Source organism: Callospermophilus lateralis, chromosome 15 (assembly GCF_048772815.1).
Source record: "Callospermophilus lateralis isolate mCalLat2 chromosome 15, mCalLat2.hap1, whole genome shotgun sequence".
Lineage (NCBI taxonomy): Eukaryota > Metazoa > Chordata > Mammalia > Rodentia > Sciuridae > Callospermophilus > Callospermophilus lateralis.
The window spans coordinates 6,753,948-6,765,106 of NC_135319.1; the positions used below are offsets into that span (position 1 = coordinate 6,753,948).

An 11,159-nucleotide genomic window follows, 5' to 3' on the forward strand; every position below is an offset into this window, starting at 1 on the left:
CAAAAGTATAATTGACCTTAAAATCCTCAGTGAGACTGAGGCTTCACATCGTCTTCAGAATTCTGAAGTTTCCTCCAGGCAGGGCACAGGTAGATGTGCAGGGAAGCACCTGCGACCATGCAGAATTCCAAGGCCAAGAGGCTCCACAAAGTAAGCTTCTGGGCTCTCCTGGAAGTCCCACTCTCTATCCCCCATTGTCCCTGTAATCTTGCCCCCAAATTCCATCTCCAAAGTAAGTGCTTGGTTTATCGCCGAGAGAATCTGTTCTTGAAAGCTTTAATTGTCTTGGCCATCATTGGTGCGATTTTCTTCACAGCTGGTTTCCTAGGATCATAGGAGATGGTACTACTGACGACTGGCACCAAGTGGGCACTGCTGGTGCTGGTGCCATCATTGGCTGGCTGCTCAGAGCTGGGGTTCAAGCTGTTGCTGCTGGCAGGAATGTGGCTGCTTCCTGTGCTATATGGGGCTGGCTTAATCTTGACTTTCTCAGGGACAGCTGCTCCTCCTGTTCCAAACTTCTCTTGCCTCCAGCGGACATCTCTAGGTGGCTTGGCCACAGAGTTGACAAAGGTCATCTTTGCTCGCCCGCCCTTGGGCTTATTGGCATTTGCACATTGGATGTTCTTTGTTAGCACTCGTAGCTGCTGCTCTCGGGCATTCTGAAGCCGCAGGTACATCTCCCGCCAGGACTCATACTCTTCCGGTCTTTCTTCTTTAAAGTCTCGGTGACAATGAACTTTCCATAATTGATCTGTGTCTTCAATTAATTCGTGATTGTATTCCTCTATGTGATATAGCTGATCAGGTGTACACCTCTCAAAAACAGGTTCAAGAATAGAAAACGGTACTCTTCCCACTTCAAAGATGGAATCGATGTTGTTTTTAAGTACAAGGATGCACTGCTAGTACAAGGTCATCATTTTGGGGAGATAGGCACACTTGGAACCGGAATACACCTGCATCTTGGAATTCATTCTGTGTCCAGTGAATCCAGCTTCTTCTTCTTCCTGGGGTGAATAGAATGCTTTTCACTTTGGCTGGAAGGAGGGCATCACTTCAAGGGAAGAAAGTGGACGGTAATTGCTCTGGATGGTGGGTAAGGGGAGGTCTGGCAATACTTGCAGTGCATCAGTAGGGACCTTTCTCAGCCTGGTTGAGTCGGCTCCAGCCAGCTGCAGCTTCTCTGACCTGCTCTCATTCCCCTTGGGTAATTTCTGAACTGAGTTTAAGTTTTTACTAGTGCTTTTGGAATCACTTTTTTAAAGTCCTTTGTCTCCAAGTGCCGTGGCTGGAGTTTTCACAATCTTCTTCTTTTTCTTCTGGGGCTGTTCATAGCTGAGGTATGATTCAAATGACATGGTGGGCTGCTCGAATTCATCCTCCACGTCTGCCTCCTCTTCCTTAGGGAGTGAGCCCAGTGACTTTCAATCCAAATTAGAAGTCTTTACTTCCCCTTGTTCAGCCTTTATATTGTTAGAAACCTTCTCTTTTGTTCTAAGGAACAAGTCTCCAGCCACTCTTCCTATGTCTGTGCTGTCCACGCGTTGCTTGCTTATGTCCAATTTGGTTTTTGCAGCATCCTTGTGCTTTGGCTTTTTAAGGTGCTTGTCTGAAGCAACCTCTGAGGGTAAAAACTTTCTTTTGAGGCTGCTGCCTTCTCTTTCTTTCTCTTTCTTGGCAGCACTAGAAGGTGGTCTCTCCTTGGCACTATCCCCTTGGAGTGGCCTTCGGGTCTCCTCTTTTGAGAGGGACTTGTGTGGCTTCTCTCTGCCCAAAGCAGAGGCCTTATCATCACCCTTTGCATCAATAGGGCGTTTTTTTCTTGTGGCAAGATCTGTGTTCCTTGTTTTGGTTCAAGATCCCCTTTCCGTGGGGTTCTCCCAGGTGATGTTCTTGACTAACTCCCAGTCTGACCTGAAAGGCATTACTGTGGCCATTTCCAGGTTTCTGGTGTGAAACAATGGACTCATGGGCCTTCTCTGGTGACCTGTAATGGTCTGTGTACATCTGATGAGGACTCGCACAGAATGGAGGAGACTGGACATGGCCATAGTCAGAAGATTCGGGGTCTGATGAATATGTAGGTGAAATACTCTCATCTCTTCCTCTTCCTCTCATCTCTCCTCTCATGACTCAGAGACACTTTGTGAGCTTGTTCACATTCTGAGAGTTTTCTGTGTTTCTTCTGTCTGTGCTCGGGACTATAGGATTGGCTGCCTGACGCCTTGCTGTTTTCTTGGTAGTACCCTTCCATCTCCTCCTCCCTCTGAACCGCATCCCGAGGGTGCTTTTGGGAATTGCTTTTCTCAAAGTCCTGTTCATCAGCCTCATTGTTTCACAAGGATATCTACTGTAATAGGCAAGGTGGAGAGTTTCTTCAAATATTTCAATAGCATCTTGGGGTCCGGGTTTGTAGCCAGGGGTGCCTGCAGCTTCTCCACAACTTGAAGCGCCGACTCCGCCGCCATCACAGTCACTGGTGTGGCCTCCTCATTATCTTTTCTAATGTCAACAACCACGGACACAGTGGGATACACAGACATAGAAACACTCTCCTTTTCAAATGACTTACTTGAAACAGTCCACTCCAAAACAAACAAACTGCCTTTCCTACCTATTCTCAGAACATGGGACAAAACCACAAACTCTCACCCACACCAACAAAGGCACCTCCTTCACCCAATTAGGTCTGTGATTATCCGGAGTGTCCTCTGACTAGTGGGCCATACTATTTTACCCCAAAATGGACTGTCCTGTTTCAGAAATGGTCTCCTTGGCCAACTCTTTGAAGTTGTCAGAAGCCAGCAGTGAGTCACTCACTGCTATCTCAGGAAAGGCCCCTCTTCAGAGCTATCCTGGCATTTGGCCATCCTAACATCAGTAGGTACCAAGAAAGACTGACTCTGTCCTTGGTAAATACAAACAAGTGAGCCCACTGGGACTGGGACTGGGACTGGCTCTTGGTGCCTGGCTTCTTGGATCCCAAGTTCAGAGAGTTGCATCACCAATGAAATTAGGTAGGTCACTTCCTTCAGGAACTGAATGAAGTCACTGCCTTGGCAACCACTTTGTCCTAACAGTTGCTTCCAAGGGTCCCATGAGATGGAGGCTGCCCCTAACTTCTGTGACACTTTCACAAGTTCGAATGGTATATCAACCATTAGCACCTGGGAACAGCTGTCCACACAGGCCTGGTTTGATCCAACTTCTCTACAGTAAGAATAGAGAGGCTGATTCAGACACATCCCTTCATCCTGACCAGGTTGTTTGCCATGGAAGATGACTTTTGCTCTCTCAGGTCCTTCATAGCTGCCTACATCTTCTCCAGGGATCATTTCTCCATGGACCTTTGATGTTCTCAGCAGGTGGAAGATCCCCTACCATCCTGTATTGTAAGACCAAATCTGTCCCTGCTCTTCTGTAAAGTTAGATTGAGAAAACAGTGTATGTTTAGGTTTAATAGCACATTCGATTTGGGTTAGGAATGATTCTGATGGATGAATAATTATAATGGGAACCTGTGATTCTTTAAGAATATAGACATGAAATATAAGTATGGAAACAGAAATCTAGGAAAGATTTGAATCCCAGAATGGCATTGGGCCCTTGTTTGGGATACTTAGCTTGAATTATGTTCTGCACCAAGGTCTCAGATATATCGATATACAATGGCATAGGACCCTGTACCTCGGATGATTGAATGTAGAAGAGAACATCCAGTCAAAAAGGATTAGTCCACAGGATTAGAAGATAGGCAGTAGGTTAATGAAAAATAGTGAGTCTATGAGTTGGAGAAAAAAAGTTCTTTAGCAATAGGGTTTTGGTTAGAGAGTGAATGTAAATGTCAGCACATGTGAAGAGTCAGTCACAATGATGAACTGGCGAAAATATGTAGAAAAGCAGATATCAATAGAGACATTAGGAAATCAGGCAAAGTATAAAGTGAGTGATAGGATTAGACATTTTCAACAGGGTTGATGTTAAATATATAATACTAGGAAGAAACAAGTATGTAGTCACCAATAGGATTTACATGGAGAGCATTAGGCAACATGAACATGGATGTTTTAGTAATCCATGCTCACTTTCCATAAAGGCTTTGATGCAATCATAAGTGTGACCTTTGCATTTTGTGTCCAGAATATTACTGTGATAAAATGGATATGTAGATCAGATGACATGAGTATTTCTTCCACCATTATGGGGAGCAATATTTTGAAAACTTATAAATTAGTATTGGGCATACAAATCGTTGTACACTCTGTTGATGAATATAGAGATGATGCATGAATAGACCATATTGTGAATAAATTATATAACTATTTCTAACTTTAAATAATGGATTGAATTGATATCTGAAAATATATAGGAAATCTTCTATTGATATACATTCATTCATTCCAACCAGTTATATATCTAATGGTAATATTAGGGTTAGGGTTTATCATAAATAGTGTGTGAGTTTTGCTTAAAAAATGATTATGGTATCGAAAATAATGTGTTCAGAAAGAAGTCTAGTGAAAAGACCATAAAGAAACATGGAGGAATGCATGTGTTCTTATGGAGGAAGTGATTGAAAGTGAACCAAATGCCTATAAATTTTTGTACTTCTGGATGAAAAGATATATCCTATGATGTCCATCAACTGAAGAAATAGTAATGTACCAGTGTTGAATAAAAATGATCTTCAAAATACACATCATGTCCCATAGGAATCTACTTGCATTGATGTTAAACTGGGTCAGTTACTGTAGAAATATTAGGATTTGTAAGCACCATTCACTGAAGTTAGTTTTCAGTACTAGGAAAGAAATAGGTATTTCAGGTGGTTGAATATTTCTGAGAATAATCTTGTGAAAAGTTGATTATAAATCCACATACCATGAACATGAATGATTTTAGGGAGTGTTTAATAAGATACATATATGTCATATATTGAATAATCTTGAGAGTATATATATATATATATATATATATATATATATATATATATATATATATATATATATATATCATGGAGAAATATTACAATGAAAATTTGACAAGATTTATAACACATATCCTTGATAAAGCAGAAGGCAAATCCAAGTATACACCATGCCTCCTATGAAAGGCCTGTATTTCTATTCTGTTAGGTGTCTTTTTATCCATCATATTAGGATTAGTAGTCAGAGTTTAGTAGGGTATGAGTTAGTGTCAGGGATCAGTATTTTAATTGGAAAATAGGAAAATGAATCTAATGTGTATGCAAATATGTGCTACACTAAAATCTTGCCACTCTCATCCAGAACAATTCCTTGCAATTAACTTTGCTCCAAGTAAGACACAATTAGTGGAGAGAAGTTTGAAAACCTGTGATTACATATGTGGAACTGAAAATGCTCAGGATTTCACAACATTGCATAAGGTAGAACAGTTTCCAAAAGTAAGGGAGAGGTTAAACACTCCAAAAACATGGAGCTCTGCTGGCCTAAAGACTTCTTGAGAAACTGCCTCTGAGGTTGGGCACATGAAATATATATATATTGTTGTCAGGAGATTTTGCTTCATTTGTAGTGACACCATCAAGTCTGCGTCTGCATCTATGTGACCTGGATGAAATGGTTCCTTGTTTTCTAATGAACATGAGGAAGCAGTTCTGAATTCTCTCTTTGTAGGTAAACTGTGGCCACTGGGAGTTAAGTGTCTCCCCATGTGGTCTGTGAAGCCATTTGGTCATCCTCCATTTTCATGGTGTTTCTTACTGCTGCATTGAGATTTTGGTATTGGCTTAATGAAATACAAGGAGTTCAACTGGGACACAATGCTGGAGGGAGTTCTGTCACGTGTGGTTGTTCAAGGTCTTCAGGAGAATGTTCAAACACGGTTCTATCCCACATAGCTTTCCCCCTTGACTATAGCAACTGGATTCTGAACATTGCCCTGAAACCTCTCAATATAACAAGATGTTTTTACATATAAGGGTCTGATGGCTGTACTATGTCAGTCACAAGATATTTGAAAGCCAATGGCAGATCCACATGCCCCCAACACAGATGTTTATTCACAAACCTATAGTCCACTACTCTATGCCCACTACACAGCAGGCTCCAACTTACTGGAATCTCTGTTCTACACCATTTTCATAAAACCCAGTCAATCAAGGCACTGTCTGGTACATTCATGATCAGCAACCGGACATCCAAAGGTTCTCCAGTGCCACCTGGTCATGGGAATTTCAAAAGTTTCATGGTATTTTTCTAGCCATTTTTCAAGGATGAAGTTGGAGGCACTGTGGGTTTCAATTCATTCAGGAACCATTAAATGGTGAGTAAGCTCATTTCAATGAAAGCTCTGGAGAACTCTCACAGGCAAGTCAACCCAAAGAGTGGCCAAAAGGTCACATGAAGCCAGGCCCATTGAGGTCTACAATGTGAGGTCCATGTGTGTTTTGAGTCTCAACTATGGCTGCCAAGTCTTTCAGAAAAAAAAATCATGTGATATCCTGGCTGAGATTCTCAGTGCTCTGTGGAAAGCCAACCTGGTGCTAGATCTCAGTTTCCAAGGGCGAATCTCATTCGTGGCCTCCTATAATCCCAACACAATTCATGGCAATATTTCTCTGAGGTCAGTTCCAGAACTCAGTCTCTAAGGGGAATCACGCAGAGTTCAAGCCCTGGTGGACCCAATCATCTCTTCCAACCGCCACACAAATGACCACAATTAAAACCAAAACACTCCTACATGGCCCTCATCTTTTTCCATAAAGACACTCATCATAACATCTGGCTTTAGGTTTCCTTGAAGGGCACAGTCCAAGACAGTGTCCAAAATAAGCTCCCTTGCCCCTCATTTGCCTAAAGTCAGGGTGGCTTGGACACCCTTCTTGTGAACCAGGAGTGATCTGTAATGGTAAAAGAAATTGAAATTAAAGTTTAAAAATTAGAGTGTAAAAGACCGGGTGTTGTAAAGTTTCTAAGCTGCAAGGCCTGAGTTAAAATATAAATGTCCAGGTATTGTTAAGTTCCGATGCTACACGCAAAACCTGAAATTCTTGTAGCTTGTAGGACAATTCCTGGACTGCCCAGTAAATATTCCCCCTGACCGCCTGGTTGTTTAATAATCTATCACCCTGTGTGGCCTGGCACATAGGCATCGCAGGGCCTAAACCAATCAGTTTGAATGTTTACCCCGCTTTGGAACTGACCTATCACTCCCGCCTGACCTGTTCCCGCCAATGAATGAACTAATCATGTTTAGAAATTGTTGTTTGATTTTCCCACAGTATATGGTGATTTGTTAAAGGAGACTGTTATATATGTAAAATCCAGCCCTCCCCAAAAAGTGTACTTAAGCTCTGCTCAACCCCTGCTTGGGGCTCTGGGCTGCTCTCCCTTCTTGAGTGAGCATGGAGCCCCAGCATGCTGGATTGGATCCTCAATAAACGCCTTTTGCAGCTGCATGAACCACGGTCTCTTGGTGGTCTCTTCCTCCGACGTTCGCTGGACCCTTACCTTTGGTGCATTGGCTGGGAATCGCGCAGTGCCGAACAAGGAGACCCCAAGGGACCCCTCTGGGGGTAAGTAAGGCTCCTCTTTCCATTTTTCCTTGTGATTGCTCAGAGCTTTTTGTTCAGGTTTGGTTTTTCGGTTTTCGATTTAGGTTGGCAGAGTGGCTGGCAACAGAGAGCGTAAGTTCCCCCTGGCGGTGGTGGACAAACGTGTTCTAAAGCCACAGGCCACGTCCTTGCAAGGGACGCCTTAGAGGACTCGGGGAAGGATGGATGTGCCCTCATTAGGTGAGGAGGAACGGAAGTGCCCTCATTAGGTGAGGAGGGACGGATGAGCCCTCATTAGGTGACTCTGCTGCCAACCCATCAGGTCTTGCCGGCTACTTTTTTCTTTCAGGTTGAATTCAATGTCTGCCTTTGTGGTCTAACCCATCAGGTTTTTCCAGTTTCTAGGTTCTAATCTTTACTTCTGAACTCGTGTTAAATGTTAACTCTGTGTCCGTGTTTGTGTCACGTTTGTATTGACCTTGTCTCTGTTTGAGTAACTCTCACTATGGGACAAAGCCATTCCATGCCTCTGTCCTTGAAACCTTTCCTGGTCCCTGCCTCCAATCCGACCCCTTTGCCCACGATCCTATCACTCAAACCTTCTGCTTCTCCCCCTCTTCCCTCCATTCTCCCTGAGTCACAGGATTGTAGATCTTGGGGTTGTGAACAAACGGGAGCTGCATGATGATCTTTGTCTTTTTTTATGTGTTTTTGTTAAATGTGATGGCATTGTTTGGACCGATGCAGAGTCCCGAGTTCCAAACTGCCTTACATGTGTGGAAGTAACTTTAGCTAAATTTTAACCTAATGCTTCTCTTGTGAGGGACCAAAAGTAAAGAGAAACGCCAGCTTTTATGTTCTCACCATTTACACCTCTCTTAGCTGTGTTTTAAATAACTTTGATAAACTTTACTCCCCTTTGTTAAGCGAGATTAGGGAAGCAGTGTTTTATTTTCTTCCCGGAGTTGGCTTGATCACGCCCACTGCAGAGGGAAATGCCTGGGGTCTAAGAACATTGATATCTCGATTAAACTTTACTCAAAACCCTGTCCTCATTATTAAATTTGCATTAATTGGCTTTGGGGATGGGATCCAAAACTTCAGACATAAATTTTGACACCCCAGTGGGGACTTTAAATCAACCCCACTCTGCCCTTTTGGGGAAGCCTAGCACTCAATACAACTGCAAGCAGAGGATGAACTTTTTAGGAGCTGACTACTGAAAAGTTGGGAGATATACAATATGCCTGGTGCCTGGGGTCAAACCAAAACAGAGGAACTAATCCTGTAAGTAAATGGTGAGGCTAAGGGACTCCCAGCAGCTGCCCAAGCCATTTTGCTGTGGGGAACTCACTTATTCCTTACCTGCACTTTAAGGATTACTCCACCTCTGTTTACTTAACAAAAGGGACAATGAATGCAGTAATATGTTGATATTATAGATTGTTTCTAGGGATGATCTTGACTGAATGTGTATCTAAAAATGATTTTTTAATTGTAACAATTTTGTATCTAAATGGGTTTCTAAAGCTTTGCACTATCTTACAGTTAAAAGTTGGTTTTAAACAATTGTTTAGTTTGATATCAGGTAGTTCCTGCTAGGAAACTTAAATACTTAGGATAAAAAAAATTAAGGAGTTTTAATTTTGAAGTAGGTAGCCTGAGAAAATTTCACAAGATATACCAGTGCATTAACTAGGGCAAAGATAATAAATTATGATATGGTATCTGTTCCCATCAGTGTGTCAGATTTTTTTAAAAAAGGTGCTAAATTAAAACGTTGGTCTGGCTTATTGAAATGACATTAATTAGCAACAGTCTTGGAAATTTTTAAAGCTTAATTTCGGATACACATGGTAGTGTGTGGTTCTTTTTAAATAAATTTCAGCCAATTTAATGTAACTTAATACTACTATAGAAACTTCAGAACAAAGAAAGTTGCTTAATAATCCTATAGAAACTTCTTTTGATTGTGGCTTTTATATTATCAAAAAAGGATCCTATTTTCAATATTGGGTGAGCAAGTTTTTCTAGTGTAAAAAAATCTAAAGATATAAAATTTTGAGAAATGCATCTTAAACTTGCATCAATATTTTCAACATCCAAACCTGGAAGTTATGACTTATAGCTAAAATGCCTTAGGCATGAGGTTTCTGCTCAGAATTCGAGCTTTTCCAGTTTTCGAGACCTCAGGCAGGACTTAAGTTAATATGCAAATAAACGGAGACTGAAGCTCTCAGCAAGAGACAGATAAAAAGGAGTAAAAGTGTCTTTTTACCTGAACTCAAACTAGACCCAACCAAAAAGTACATTATATGGTATTTACTAATTACTGGCCAGTCATCTTTTTTAGGACTCTTGCTTTTTCTTAGATTCTGTATTTTTTTTTTTCAGCTGATGATCTTGATCCTGCAGACGTGTTAATGTTTTCTGATCAGTTCTATTTTTGATCAACTGTGGAGTTTTTAAACATTGCAATGGAGATTTCACCTGAAAAAGCTACAAGGCCTTTACTATTGTGTTATGTGTTACATTTGTGTTATGTGTTGTATGTCAGTATGTCTGTATGTGTGTATGTCAATATATAATGCAGTGAAAGTACAATTGACAGATGAGGAGCACTCTTGAAAAATTTAAAAATGGATCCAAATATCTTTGATTCACGTGATTCAAATGCTTCAATTCAAATTGGGTAAACAGATAAAAATAAAGATGTCTTTAAAATTAGGCCTATAAGTTTTCTAAGTGTTCAAAAAGGCCCTAATAAAATGTTGATGTCTATAAAATAATCTGCTTAAATTCAAAAATTTACATGTATTGTTTCAAAATGTGAACAGAAAGAGGTTAACAGAGGGAAAAGAGAAACTAAAAGATTCTAGATATAGATTTAATACAGGGAAAATGTGTTTCTTGATAAGAGAGTCTATATGATTAAGTAATTAAAAGGGTTTACGTAAATAATAACAAAGTTTGTGTAAGTTGGTTATATGTGTAAGTTTTGAGCAAGTAATCATAAAAAATTACACAGCTGGTTAAACAAGTACTGCTTTAGAAAATTGTGCCATGTTATTTCTTTAAAAAGCTAAACTTGGTTAATACAAAAATACCAATGTAATTGTGGTGTTAATGTGTTCATATCTTCCAGGTATACAAGTCTGTAAGGTAGAAGCTTCAAAAGAGCATTGTATCAAGCTGGTGTTCTAAGGTTGTATGGTAATTCTAGGCTTAAAAGGAAAACATGTTGGAGATTTATGTATATCATTTTTGTTCAATAATTGGACTTGTTATCAATAATATATGTAAAGTTCCATGTTACTTTTTACACTAAGATACAATCTAAATGTATTTTTAAGTTAATGAGAGCAAAATCAGTGAAGGTTTTATTGTAAAACACAATGGTAATGCCCATTCATTTCCATGTGAAAACTGTTTTCTTCAGGCTTCACAAAGGGGTGGCCTCAGGCAAAGACTTTCCTGATATTCAGGGCAACATAACAATAGGTAATCAAAAGGCCCAAAGCAGGGTTTCTCCACTGAGATTTTACTGGTCACACTGATATCTGAATTTTCTGAGATGCTTGCCATTCCCTTCAGCTATCCAGTACATGGCCATGTCACA

General features: G+C 40.6%; 1 pseudogene; it reads right to left on the bottom strand.

Moving 5' to 3' along the window:
• Positions 1-245: 245 nt before the first annotated feature.
• Positions 246-2,471, bottom strand: LOC143407418 (elongin-A pseudogene; annotated as a pseudogene).
• Positions 2,472-11,159: the final 8,688 nt, after the last annotated feature.